Source organism: Erpetoichthys calabaricus, chromosome 5 (genome assembly GCF_900747795.2).
Source record: "Erpetoichthys calabaricus chromosome 5, fErpCal1.3, whole genome shotgun sequence".
Lineage (NCBI taxonomy): Eukaryota > Metazoa > Chordata > Cladistia > Polypteriformes > Polypteridae > Erpetoichthys > Erpetoichthys calabaricus.
The window spans coordinates 108,482,264-108,497,816 of record NC_041398.2 but is presented as its reverse complement, the minus strand read 5'-3'; positions in this window follow the sequence as shown (position 1 = coordinate 108,497,816).

Below are 15,553 nucleotides of genomic sequence, written 5' to 3'. Positions count from 1 at the left end.
CAGCTTGTGGGAAAAGCTTAAAGTGCCTCATGAACAGTTAAGGGGAAGTGCAAAAGTAAAATTGTTTCTTGCGGATGGAAGGGTGCAATGGGGCCAGGGGCAGGGTTCCTGTGAGGCTCTGCTTACATGAGACACACTGGGAGACAGAGGTTTACATCCTGGAAGATTGTAACGGCCGACCCCTTTTACCCAGCCGGCAGCTACACTCCCAAGACCTGTGGCTTGGATAATTGACTGAGAAATAATCTTACTATCAAGCCGTACTTCTTACCAATTAAACTTTTCCCCCACAATCGACGGTGAAAAATATGAGCACACAAAAACAGGATGTAAAATTTAAACGGGTTATATGTATTAAGTAAAATAAGACATGCAAAAAATAGAAACATATATAAATATAAATATCCCTTCACCCCAGCAATAACAAGACACCACCAAATATATATATACACACAACAAAAACCCTCCCTTGTCCCTGTAACAAATAAACACACAACACGAATAACAACAATGAATGATAAACTGAAAATGAATGAGAACGTGAGTCCGGTAATAAAGAAACTGTCCTGAAAGCGGATGACTGAATTAGTGAAATTGCATTGTTTGATTCTCCCCGGAAAAAATGGAACAGCCTCACCGTGAATCCTCGTGTATGTGGTGGATGATTAAGTCCTACCCCGGGGTCTCTCGTGGTGAGGTCCTTGAAGTAAATCCGGCTGATGGAAAAACAAACTGGATGGATAAGCGCGATATGGAAAAGAACAGGTACAGTGTAGTCATGATTGTGAAAAAAAATCTCCTTCTCTCCTCCCTTCCTTCTCCTGATGGCTTAAATAATCCTGTGACGGCTGTGATTGATTGATTGTAAACAGGTGTTTTCCAGGTTTGCGGCTGTGGTCTCCTTCCATCATCCGTCCCCCTTTTCGGGGACGGCATTAACTGATGCACATAAACAGTAAACGGGACAATAAAACGAGACGCACTCAGAACTGACATTTAACACTAACTATGTGGCCCCGCTACATTCCCCCCCCCCCCAACCTTGGACAAGGGAGGGCCGAAGTACGGCTTGAGATTGGCCACATGGATTGTGTCTAGCTTGGAGTCAGTGCCGATACCCCTTTGAAACTGGAAATTAACGGGACCTGTTTGAGAAATGATTTTGGCCGGACCTACCCATTTAGGCGCTAGCTTGGCAGAGAACCTTTTACTGGCATCCGAGAGATGGTGAGCTCTAATCCAGACCAAATCACCCGGCTGAAAGTGCACTTCCTTACGCCGGGCATTATATAACTTGGCATGTCTGGATGTCGAACTCACCAACCTCTGTTGGATTCTCCGCCATAATTCCTCCATTTTAAATAAATTATTGTAGCTGGTGGTTTCTGGACTAGGGGCTCTGGGAAGGAGTCGGTCAAGCGGGCCCTTTAGCGGTCTGCCCAGCGCAACCAAAGCAGGCGTCTCACCTGTGGCTTCATGCACAGCGGTGTTCAGGGCAAACCGGAGCTCGGGGAGCCATTTATCCCAATCCTGATGGCGTTCACCCACATAGGAGGCGATCATGTTCTTCAGGGTCCGGTTCACTCGCTCTGTCATGTTAGCCTGGGGATGGTAACATCTAATACAGAGCTCGTGAACTGCGGACCCCGGTCTGAGACGATGTTCTTCGGCACCCCCCAGCGGGTGAAGATTTCGTTCTTCAGGGTGGAGCAGATCTTGTTAGTTTTGGCATCCGTTAAGGCAAACAGCTCCACCCACTTTGAAAAATAATCAATCACCACCATCAGGACGGTCTTCCTCGAGCTGGTAACAGGAAAAGGCCCCATCAGGTCGACTCCCAAAGTCTCCCCCGGTCCATCCGCGATTGTCGATTGTAGAAATCCTGCCGGTTTACCAGGTGGGTTTTTGAGCTGCTGGCAGGTGATGCACTTCTTCACGTGGTGGCAAACGTCTTTCCGGACAGACGGCCACCACGCAACCCCCAGGATCTTTAATAAAGTTTTTGTCCTTCCAAGGTGACCACCTAAAGGACTGTCATGATAGTAATTTAAAAAGTCGGGGATGAGCCCTTCCGGGACGACTAGTTGGTGTTGCAGACCCCCAAGGGAGGATGGAGTGGTCCTGTACAGAACCCTTTGGAGGTCCACGAAGTGTACCCGGTCGGTACGCTGCTGTTCCAGTCCCTCCCTGATGCTCTGGCAGAATGGACTGGTGGCTTGTGCTTGAGCCAGGTCTTCCAGGCTTCTTGGCAGAGGGAGGATCATCTTCTTTGCCTCTGCCAAACACACCATCCCCGGTGGCTCTGACACCCTGGACAGAGCATCAGGCACAATATTGCCACAGCCCTTCCGATAGGTCACCTTGAAAGTAAAGTTCTGGAGGCGTAACACCCACCTGGTTAGACGGGAGGAGGTCTTTGGGTGATTAAATACCCAGGTCAGAGCGTGATGGTCGGTGTACACTTCAAATTCAACCCCCTCCAGATAGTGTCTCCATTTTTCCACAGCCCACACGACAGCCAAACACTCTTTTTCAGCTGTCAAATAATTGAGCTCAGCGCCATGCAAGGCTCGAGAGGCGTAAGCGATGACGTGTTCAGCCTGGTGGATTTTCTGAGTGAGCACGGCGCCAAGCCCCAGGTTGCTGGCATCTGTTTGTACCTGGAAAGTGAGCTGCGGATCTGGCTGGGCCAGAACGGGCGGCTCTTGAAGGTGGCTCTTTAGTTGCTCGACCGCGTCCTGGCACTCTGTTGTCCACTCCCACGGGACATCTTTTTTTCTTAGGTTGTTCAAGGGAGCCGCTATATCAGCCATCCGGGGAATGAACTTGTGATACCACCCCACTAACCCAAGGAAACGTTGCAAAGATTTCAAATCCGTGGGCGTGGGGTAGTCTCGGATGGCTAAGGTCTTCTCGGGGTCTACAGCGACCCCCTCAGATGAATGAATGTGCCCGAGGAAGCGTATGTGGGGTTGAATGAAGGTACACTTCTTCGTGTTCAGCGTAAGGTGCGCTTGATGTAATCGTTGGAAGATGGTGTCGAGGTCCTGGAGATGTTGTTTAATAGAAGGGGAGTAAATAATGACGTCGTCGATGTATACAAAGCAGATCTTGCCTATCAACCCCCTCAGGACTTGCTCCATGAGCCGCTGGAAGGTGGCCCCAGCATTTTTAAGCCCAAAGGCATGACTTTGAACTGGAACAAGTCTTCAGGGGTGATGACTGCCGTCTTCTTCTTACTCCCCTCGTCCATCGGCACCTGCCAATAGCCACTGCGGAGGTCTAGTGTGCTGAAAACTGCAGCTCCATGCAGTGACTCCAGAATCTCATGAACCAGGGGCATGGGATATGCGTCCAGGCTCGTCTTCCCGTTAACCCCCCTGTAGTCCACGCAGAAACGATAGGTGTCATCCGTCTTCTTCACGAGGACCACAGGGGACGCCGAGGAGGAGGAAGATGGTTCGATTATTCCCTCGGCGAGCATTCGATCAAGGTGTTCTTTAATTATGCCCTTCTTTAGTGGAGAAACGCGGTAGGCTCGGTGCCTTATTGGAACTTCGTCCGAGGTGTAGATCACGTGGGTAACTCCACGGGCGACTCCTAATTTCTCAGTCCACACCTCGGCCCACTTCTTCAGCACCGGCCTTACCTCTTCGGGCTGTTCCTCCACAGGGGCTGCCGCCGAGGTGCTTGCGTCACTCCTCACTGCCGCGTAGAAGCCAATGAATTCGGAGCCCAGATCTTCTTTTGATTTATGTATGAAATCGCATACCCCTTCCCCTGGCACCATATACCCCCTGGGACTGAGATGGATGGTCATCCTCATGGTGGTTAAAGAGTCCAGCCCAAGGAGTAACGGGACGGACAGGTGCCGGTCATCCAGGACATACGTATCCATTTCCCAGGTGGTGGAGAGTACACTGTACCTCAAGGGGACTTTGCCCAGGGCTCTGTGTTCACTCCCATCTGCCAATACAAATCGGACAGACGGGGCAGATGTTAAGTTGTCTGTCGGTCGGCTAATCTTCTTCCACATGCTTGAGCGGATTAAGGTGTGATGGCTCCCTGTATCCACCACCGCATCCACCTGCCACCCCCGCAGCTTCACTGGGACGATCAGGAGGGACGTACTCGCTTGCATGATAGCGAGATCGGCTTCCGACCGGCAAGGTTTGGCTCGCTGGGGTTTTAGGGGCTGGGTTTCTCGTGTACTGGCTTGTACCTTGTTCCAGTACGTTTTTGAGTTTCCCCAGTCCCGTTCCACTTGTGAGCCCACCTTCACCAGGTCTTCCACCGACCCCACAACCCCCCTGAGACCCCCAGCTAACCGCGGGTTACAGGCATTAAGGATGCGGCGGACCACCTCTTCTTCAGACATAGCCGGCCGCCACTTCAGACACAAAGCCCGATATTCATAGGCGAAGTCCCGGATGGATTGCGAAGGCAGTTGCACCATGGATCGCAGCTTGTCCTCCAGTTCGGATTCATAGTCTTCCGGAAGAAAAGCCGCGAGGAAAGATCGACGAAAGGATCCCCAGTCTTTAATGTTCTTCTTGGCCGTCAGCCACCAGCTCCGCACCGGCCCCGAGAGGGATGCCCCTATCACCCCCATAAGCTCTTCTGGGGTTAAAGGGTTAACAGCCAGATACGCCTCCCCTTCTTCCACAAAGTTGAGGACATCATCGATGTTATAAGGGGCCCCCAACTTGGGAAAGGAAAGGTGCACCCCAGGAACAGAGGGGCCGATTGATGTATTCACCCCCCCCACGAGACCCGTACGGCGTTGAATGACAGGGTGACTGACGTAACTTCTGGAGACTCCTTCGGACCTCCCCCTGAAGAGTTTCTTGCCAGCGTTGATCTCGCCTCTGGAGGCACAACACGATTTCCCGCCCCAGGAGTTGAACTTGCTCATTGAGGTATTCTTTTATTTCCTCCTGGGAGCTGCTGATGTGAGCCTGCAAGGCATCTTCGCGCCCGAGCGCACTTTCAGCAACCTCGCGGACTTTCTCATCCAGCCGGGTTAGTTGTTGCGCCAGATCTTCCCACGGAGGCGAGACATCCTCCAGGCATTCCTCCTCAGGTCCATGGTGATCTTCGAGGTACAGCGACTGCAACGAATCCACCACCTCCCGCACCGCTGAACACGCTCTGACCGTGACGTGCCGCGCCCCGGCTACTCCATCATCACACCGTGGCGAAGCAATGGTGTCGTCCTGCTCGGCACGCACTATAGACATGTTAAATGGGGAAATGTTTAAAGGCAGACAGCGATAGATATTTATTAAGATTTCCTCAGAGAGGGCACCACTTTATGTAATGGCCGACCCCTTTTACCCAGCCGGCAGCTACACTCCCAAGACCTGTGGCTTGGATAATTGACTGAGAAATAATCTTACTATCAAGCCGTACTTCTTACCAATTAAACTTTTCCCCCCCCCACAATCGACGGTGAAAAGATAAGTACACAAAACAGGATGTAAAATTTAAACGGGTTATATGTATTAAGTGAAATAAGACATGCAAAAAACAGAAACATAAATATATAAATATAAATATCCCTCCACCCCAGCAATAACAAGACACCACCAAATATATATATATATATACACAACAAAAACCCTCCCTTGTCCCTGTAACAAATAAACACACAACACGAATAACAACAATGAATGATAAACTGAAAATGAATGCGAACGTGAGTCCGGTAATAAAGAAACTGTCCTGAAAGCGGATGACTGAATTAGTGAAATTGCGTTGTTTGATTCTCCCTCCCCGGAAAAAATGGAACAGCCTCACCGTGAATCCTCGTGTGTGTGGTGGATGATTAAGTCCTACCCCGGGGTCTCTCGTGGTGAGGTCCTTGAAATAAATCCGGCTGATGGAAAAACAAACTGGATGGATATGCGCGATGTGGACAATAACTGGTACAGTTGGCTCGTGGTCGTGAATGAAAAATCTCCTTCTCTCCTCCTTCTTCCTTCTCCTCCTGCTGGCTTATATAGTCCTGTGACGGCTGGGATTGATTGATTGTAAACAGGTGTTTTCCAGGTTTGCGGCTGTGGTCTCCTTCCATCATCCGTCCCCCTTTTCGGGGACGGCATTAACTGATGCACATAAACAGTAAACGGGACAATAAAACGAGACGCACTCAGTACTGACATTTAACACTATGTGGCCCCGCTACAAGATGACCACCTGTCAATGCCCTTATTACTGTGAATGGACTCTCTTGTGTCGGTAGGTCTTACTATCCATCTGTCGCGAGTGGAATATGAGTTGCCGGGGGGTGAAGTCCATCGGTTTGGGACGAAGGCTCAAAGCAATTTGGTTTGGCCTAACTTGTGTTATTATCTCGCGCAATTGGTGGATGAGCCCAGCCCAGTAGAGAAGGCTATTCTTGAACAGCTGGAGCTCATTCAGCCACTGCTTAGGAGATGGCACTCTGTGTGGACGGACAAATTGGGTCGGACTGAGGTGGTGTGTCATCACATTCACACAGTCGACCCTGTCCCAGTTCAGCACCGAGCCTACAGAGTGTCGCCTCTGAAAAGAGGAATAATCAAGGAGTTGGTTGACCAGATGTTGGCGAAGGGGGTCATCGAGCCTTCCACCTCGCCATGGGCTAGCCCTACGGTGCTCGTTCAGAAGGCTGACGTGACCTACCGATTCTGTGTGGACTATCGGGAGCTGAACAAGAAGACCTTGGATGATGCTTACCCCATGCCACTCATTCATGACATCTTGGAGTCTTTGCATGGGGCAGCAGTATTCAGCTCCCTAGATTTGAAGTCCGGGTATTGGCAGGTGAGGATGGGGAAGAGTAGCATGGAGAAGACCGCCGTCATCACCCCAGAGGGGTTGTTCCAGTTTCGGGTGATGCCCTTTGGACTTAAAAATGCTGGGGCATCATTCCAACGGCTAATGGAGCAGGTCCTCCGGGAACTCATTGGGAAGACCTGTTTTGTTTATATCAATGACATCATTGTATTCTTCCCATCTGTCCAACAACATCTAAAGCACCTCGACCACATCATCCAGCAACTGCATAAGGCTCATCTGACCCTCAACACCAAGAAGTGTAGATTTCAGCAAGACCATCTGAACTTCCTCGGCCATGTGGTGTCAGCAGACGGGGTCCGGGTGGACCCAAAGAAAATTAAGTCCATCTTGGACTACCCAGCGCCCCAGGAGGTAAAAAGTCTCCAGCGCTTCCTGGGAATGGCTGGGTGGTTCAACAAATTTGTGCATGGATTTGCCGACATCGCTGCCCCTTTGTTCCAGTTGCTGAGGAAGGGATCCCCCTGGGAGTGGTCACCAACGTGCCAGGACTCTTTTGAAAGACTCAAACAGGCCCTGATATTGCCTCCAGTCCTGGCACAGCCTGATCCTTCATTAACCTTTCAGGTCCACACTGACGCAAGTGACCTCGGGCTCGGCGCCGTTCTCTCGCAAACTAGTCAAGGAGAGGAAAGAGTGGTGGCCTATGCTTCACGGTCACTAAAGGGTGCCGAGTATAATTATTCAACCACCGAGAAGGAATGCCTCGCTGTCGTGTGGGCCGTGGAAAAGTGGTGTCACTTCCTGGAGGGAACATCGTTTGAAGTCTACACTGACCATAGGGCTCTGACCTGGGCATTCAATTGCCTGAAGACCACGTCTAGGCTAACATGGTGGGTATTGCGCCTCCAACAGTTCACATTCAAGGTGTGCTATCGGAAGGGTTGTGCTAATGTTGTGCCCGATGCCTTATCACGGGTTCACGAGCCCGCACCAGTGGTATGTGCGGTATCGGTCTCTAACCCTTGGCCTGATCTCCCCCTGAACATGCAAGAAATCGTTCTATCTCAAGCAGCCAATCCTATATGTCAGGGGTTGAGAGAGGGCTCAGGGGGTGGCCTGACCGCATACATTATAGGGAACTTCAAGGGGCACTCTATCGCTGGGTCCCAACAAAAGATCGGGGTTACCATTATCAGTTGGTAGTGCCCGAGACATATGTGCCCAAGTTCCTACAGTATTACAATGATAGCCCGATCGGTGGACGTACTAAGACACTGTTTAAAATCTTGGAGGTGGCATGGTGGTCGACTATACGCAAAGATGTCTGGTCCCATGTCCAGACTTGCACCACCTGTCAGCAATACAAAACCCAACCTGGTCTACCCTCGGGACAGCTTCAACCAGTAACCATCACTACCCCGAGGGAAAGCCTAGGCGTGGACCTAATGGGACCACTTCCTGCTATTGAGGACCGGAAGACCTACCTGATGGTGGTTGTGGACTATTTTACCCGATGGGTGGAGCTATTCCCTTTGGCTAATGCCACCGCCAAGAAGATGTGTTCCACCCTGAAGGATGAGATATTTACCCGATGGGGGGTGCCGAAGAACATCATCACATATCGGGGCCCGCAGTTTACCGGCTCAGAGGCCGAAGAATTGTGGAAACAATGGGGGGTGGTTCACCTGAAAATGACAGCATACCATCCCCAATCTAATCGCACTGAGTGGGTGAATCGGACCCTGAAGACCATGATAACATCCTTCGTCGGAGACCACCATCATGATTGGACAAAGTGGCTGCCTGAGCTGCGGTTTGCATTGAACATGGCGGTGCACTAGGTTACAGGTGAAACCCCTGCATTGTTAGCTTTAGGCAGACAGATAAATGGTCCACTAGAAAGGATAATTGAGCGCAACCCACCTAAACCAGACTCATCACTACATAATTACTTGCAGAATATACAACAAATCACACAATGGGTAAAGGAGAGGATGGTGAGGTCCCAGTCCAGACAATTTCAATCGTACAACTGGAGACATAAGCCTGTGCAATTCTCGGTTGGGGAGAGAGTCTGGAACAGGACTCATCCCCTCTCCAAAGCCTCTGAGAAATTCATGGCTAAACTGGCTCCTAAGTGGTTCGGCCCGGCTACGGTTGTCCAAAAGAAGGTACCAGTGACCTACGCAGTGGAGTGAGGGTTGCCAGGGACTAAGAAAATAGACACTGTTAACATCTCTAATCTCAAGCCTTGGTTCGGCCGTACACCACGGCCTGGGGGTGGGGATTGAAGCAGTGCTACTAAATAAGAACTGCAAAAAAGTTGTCTTGTTGTTGTACGTTGTGTGTTGCATTTCGCTGTCGTTCTGCCTGCTGTTTAACTGAACCATATTTAATCGTTGTGTCCTGGACTGTATTCGTTTGTTGGGGTCTGGTTCGTCTGTCTACCTGTGTTCCGAGTACTGCGTTTGGATTTCATTTGCTTTCCCGGAAGAAAAGGAGCGCTCCTGAACAATTCATCCGACTTCATCCTTTCAGCAACTACCGGTAGAACTGTGTTTTCCTTCACCCTTTCAACCTACAGATCGCTGGACTTAATTTCGTCACCTCCCATTTTTCATCCGGTTTGGTTTTCATGGACTTTGCTGTGTGGTGTTTGTGTATATATGTTAAATGTAATATCGCCAAAGGGGTTGGGGTGGTATTACTGTTTTCATTTAGTTAATTTTATTTCATTATATTCTTAATTGTTTACCCCTCCCAGTGTGCGTTATTGGTCTCTGTAGAGAGTGTGTGTGGGTCAGTCCAAGGCTGGGGACGTTCCTGGTTTCCTCCTCTATTAAAATAAATAAATCACCATCACCTTTGACGGTGTGAATCTTAGCGGCCCCTGACCGCTACGATGTGGCACCTTATCAAATGCTTTCTGAAAATCCAGATAAATAATATCATGTACTAAAATTTGATTGTACACTTTTGTTGCTTCCTTGTAGAATTCCAACATGCTAGTAAAACATGACCTTCCTCTTTTGAACCCATGCTGAATGTTCAGTAAAACTCCTGAACTTGCCGGGTGCTGCTCAACCTTATCCTTAATAATCCCTTCCATTCATTTTCCTGTGATGGACATTAATCTTATTGGCATATAGTTGCTTGGATCTGCCCGATCACCCTTTTTATATAACCGGATAATATTTGCCATTTTCCAGTCTTTCAGAATTTCCCCCATTGCACAGTGACTTCCTAAACATATACATCAAGGGTTTATAAATCTACTCGCTAACCTCATTAAGAACTCAAGGGTAAATATCATTTGGTACTGGAAATTTGTTTGATTTCTGCCTATTTAATATAAGCAGTACTTCTCCCTCAGAAAAATATCCCTGCATGCCTTAAGTCCACAACGCTTGTACTGGTGCCTAAACTATCCTCTCCAGAGAATCTGAATGACTACTGCCCTGTTGCACTCATCACCATCATCACCAAGTGCTTTCAGAGACTGGTTCTGCCCATCTCAATTCCAGTCTACCTCCCACACTAGATCCCTACCAGTTTGCCTATTGTCCCAATAGGTCAATGGATGATGCCATATCATTGGTTCTTCACTCTAACCTTATCACACCTGGAAAACAACTTCTATGTCAGGATGTTATTTGTTGATTCTATTTACCAATGTGGTAAATAAACTCAGCAACCTCTGCAATAGCACTTCTCTTTGTAAATGGACATTGGACTTTCTAACCAACAGACCCAGTCTGTCAGGTTAAACAACCACATAAGGCTTGTACTCAGCCCACTCCTCTACTCCCTCTTAACCCATGACTGTGTCCCTTTATATGGCTCCAACTCCATCGTAAAGTTCACAGACAACACCTTGGTAATAGGACTGATCAGTGATAACGCCGAATTAGCCTACACAGATGAGGTTCAGCACCTAGCAACATGGTGTGCTGACAATATCCTTACCCTCAACACCAAGAAGACCTAGGAGCTCATTGTGGATTACCGGAAAACCTAAAGCTTCAGACACACTCCCATCCATATAAATAGGGCTGAGGTGGATTGTGTTTTCAGCTTCAAATATCTGGACATCCACATCTGAGGACATTTCTGGGACAATAAACACTTCCAGTCTGGTTAATAAAGTGCAACAGCGTCTTTACTTTCAGCGGAAGTTTAAGAAAACCTGCCTGTCTCCTCAGATTCTGTTGAACTTTTACTGCTGCAGTGTAGAGACCATATTGACAAACTGCATTATGGTGTGGTACGGCAGCTGCTCTGTATCTGACAAGTTTATAGGAGCTATATTTTAAAGGTGCTACAATGTGCCCAGACTTTACAACCAACCAACTCCAGAATGAAATAGCACTCTGATGAAATTAATGTAATTTGCATAAATGTTTATCAGGACTAACTCACAGATATAAAATGGGTTATTTTTGTAAAAAATGGAAATATGTTTTAAGACAGAAATGTGTAAAATCTAATATGAACCTAGCATTTTTAAGTTCAATGTGTTTATATAACTGAAAACCTATTAAATATTTTGTTTGGAGCAACTATCTGTTTCATGTGTGGATCATTCATTATAATCAGTTCAGCCAACACACAGACACACATCAATTCTACGCAAAAGTTTAGACCATCCTGGCCAAGTTTCACATTTTGTTGACATCTGAGGTAACAAAAAAAATATTTAATACAAAACTTTCACAACAAAAATACTAACATATTGTCCTTTTATGAAAATGTTCATGTACAGTTTCAACCTTTTTGAAAAACTGAAACAAATGTAAAAAAATAAAAGAATCAGTGTGGAATTTTAAACGTTTGGGCACCTTTTCAGTTATAAGTTCTAAAAACTCATAGGTTTTTGACTAGTCTTACTTAGTTTGTTAGGCATTAGTCTGGTCAAGAATTGGCATTAGGAAATGTCAGTGGATGACAGTTCCAGAGCCTAATACGAGGGATGTTCAAAAAGTTTCTGCACTTTTTTAAAAATCTATTTAAGAATTTCAAAAACAAATTACATCACTTTTCTACATAGTCATCTTCCTTTGCAATTCAATTTTCCCAGTGTCATACCAACTTTGTCATACCGACTTTTTATTGCCCAATTACTACTCCTCCTGCCTGTTTCCAATGAAAATACGAAAGTGCAGAAAGTTTCTGAATGTCCCTCGTAAATATTTTGACTCTTCAAACATTGTGTAATGCTCAACAACCATGGGCTATTCTGAGCAACTGACTCAGGATCTACAAACTAAATTGAATGTTGCCTACAAAACAGGGGAAGGCTATAGAAAGATATCCTACCATTTCCAGCTAGTAATTTCTATAGTTTGAAAAGCTATTAAGAATTTCCAGTTAAGGTGAACCATGGAGGTCAACACAACAGTTTGAAAGACCAAGAAAAATGGCAGATAGAACAATTCGTATACTGCGCAGGGAGGCAAAGCAAAACCCCTACATGAGTGCAAGGGACCTACAGGCAAGTTTAGCTGAGAAATGAGTGGTGGTGCAGAATTACCTACATGTCCTTCATGGAAGAGCAATCAGAAGGAAACCTTACCTGTAATCTCATCATAAAAAACATCTGAATGAGAAAGAGGCACTTTGCAAGTGCTGCGGACAGATGAAGATAAAACTGAACTCTTTGGCCAGACCTACAAAAGATTGCTTGGAGAAAAAACAAACAGTATTTGAAGAATAGAGCAGCATGTCAACTGTTAAATACAAGGGTGGATCTAGTATGCTTTTGAAGTTGCATAGCAGCTATTGGCACAGGAAACGCTGTGTAATTATAGGGAAGAATGGATTTCACTATGTATCAACAAATTCTTGAGGAGAAGGCCGGCCAGTCAGTCAGAAAACTGAGGCAGAAAAAAGGAAGGCTTCTACAAAAAGACAATGATTCAAAACACATGCTGAAATCTACTCAGAAATACCTCAAGAAATACAAGGTGAATGTTTTGGAATGGACATTGCAATTCCTAGAATTCAACATCATTGAAAATCTATAGCTAGATCTCAAACATTCTGTGCGCACTACAACCCAAGAATATCTCATAGCTGGAAGTGATATTATCAAGGAATAAAGCAGAATATTTTCCAAAACAAGAATTTTAAGACTCAAGGCTGGCTAAAAAATGTTTCAAGCTGTGATTTTTGGCAAAGAGAGTTTTACTAAGCACTGACTTAGTAGGGTGCCCAAATTTTTGCAAATGCCTCATTTAATCATTTCACTCTTTTTTACATTCTTTTAGTTCATCAAATAAATCATAACTGTACATTTACATTTTCATTAAAATGTTATTGATTTAATTTGTTTGCTGTCAAAGTTTTACTTACTAATTCTTTTTTAATAATAAAAAAATATACAACTTGCCTGGTTTTTCAAAACTTTTACAGGGAACAGCATTATATACTGTACATGGAATCAGCTACAAAGAGTTGCACTAGCCTGGAATAAGAAAGCAAAACAACTAAAAAACAGAATTTATTTACAAAATGCAAAACATAAAAAATGAGGGGCAAAAGGACAAAAGACAACAGAATATGCAACAAATGTCTGTAGGCTCAGTGCACATGCCAACTCTAGTTTTTGCTATGTCTACCCAGTGGGATAGAGATCTAATTTTTCCACCTCAAGACACCTTGTAATAAACTGCAAATGTTTTTTCTGTTAATGGCATCTGGTTCTTTAGGTTTTGAATCACATTTTAGGGGGGCATCATTAGTCCAATCAAGCATTCCCTTTTCAGCATTAGGTGTTAACAATGGAAGACTCTCAATGGAATAGTGCTTTGTTGTAATATACCTCGCTTACACACCCGCAGTGACTAAAACCAGGCCAGTTCACAGTCAATAATCATCCTAATCTGCATATTCTTGAAAGTATAATGTATGAGTGTTCTTCTCATGTATAGATAGGTTTTCTAAATGAAGCCCAAATTAGGTTGATCAGTGACTCTAAAATGGCCGCACATAACTCAGCAGTGCTTTGATTGTGAGTGTAACCGGCAATTGCCTAGCATTCCTTTCAACTCTCCATCACCCTGTAATGTGAAATGCTGGTTCAGAAAAAGGAAAGAGGAAAAAAGTAGCTGGGGGTTATTTTCATAGATTACTAATAATCAAATATTATGATAATTATATCAGCCCTATATCTTGGTTTCTAGTATTGTTTACAACAGCTACACATTATTTTACCACTTTCAATAATGTATCCTTCTTTATTATGTACAGAATTATCTAAACTGTAGACAATCTGCTAACCTATTACAATTTTTCTGAAGTTCTCACATGTGAGGAAGCTAATAACCTCTGGCAATTACAGGGACTATTAAAAATGTTCTCTGTAATTTGTAAATTGTTCCACTTGGATTAAAAAAGCTAAAATCAAACAAATTGCCAGCACCAGATAACTTTTAATCCAGTATGCTTAAAGAGGTTAGTGAGTACATCAATGTGTATATTTCACAAATCATAGCACATGGAGGATATTTCTACAAACTGAAATTTACCAAATATTATTGCATTACATAAAAAGGTAAATGAGCCCTTCTAAGAAACTAAAGGCTAGAAAGCTTAACATACATCTTGGGTAAAGTAGTTTAGGAATTAAAAAAAAGATTGATCAACACATGTCAACAACAGGTGTGTTAAGGAACAGTTAACCTGGTTTTTTTAGACGAGAGCTCATATATCACAAATGTGGTGGATTTCCACGAGGATGCAATGATAACGTATGTCAAGACAGGTACATATGATATAATTCAATTTACTTTTCAGAACAGGTTTGATAAATTCTTACATAAGAAGCTTGTGATCAAACTAAAACAAGTGGGAGTTCAAGGAGTAAACAAAATTGTCTAAAAACACAGGAAGTAAAGGATTTTGGGGGGACTTAAGTTTTTCAGAATTGGGTGATGTTGAAAATGGTGTTCCTTAGGAATTGGTGCTGGGGTCATTGCTGTTTCATAAGAATAAAAATAACAAACTATTGTTTTTAAGTTTGCAGAAGATACCAAACTAGGTGGAAGGGTACATAATCTATAATCAGGCAGATAATTACAAATAGCCCTAACATAATTCACAGATGGGATAAATTTGTGCCAAATTTAATATTCAGTAAGTAAATGTGGAGTAATTTAATATACTGTAATTGAATATAAACTATTAACCGAGGAAGTAAGAATGTTAGAATACAAAACAGAAGGTTTTACACTTGGGAGTACAGCATATAAGAAGGAGCAAGGTGCTGTAGTGGACTTTCAGTTTTTACATCTGGACACTGTACATGATCAGTAAGTCTAATAAGATGTTAAAAAAGAGCAAGTCAATGGCGGTTACAATGAAGCCATATAACACAGTAATGACTGCTCAACTGGAGCATTGTGCACAGTCTTGTTGTCCATCTTATAAAATTAGACATAGCAGCACTACAGAAAATTCAGAGTGATGTGACTGGGCAGATTCCAGCACTTCGAGGTATGAGCTTTGAGGAAAGATTGAAGAAACTGGGTTTATTTTGTTTTAAAAAATAAGGAAAAAGAAGTGCTCAGGATTATGAAAAGAAATAGTACAGTAAATCCAAACTGTTATTTTAAAACAAGTTCTTCAGTAAGAACATAGGGCCACAAATCAAAACAGGCTAATTGTATATTTTAAACACTTTTTCCACATTGAGAACTTTAGAAACATGGAATAAGTTATTAAGTATTTTGAGAGAAATAACTTATTTTGGAGAAATAATGTTATGCTGAAC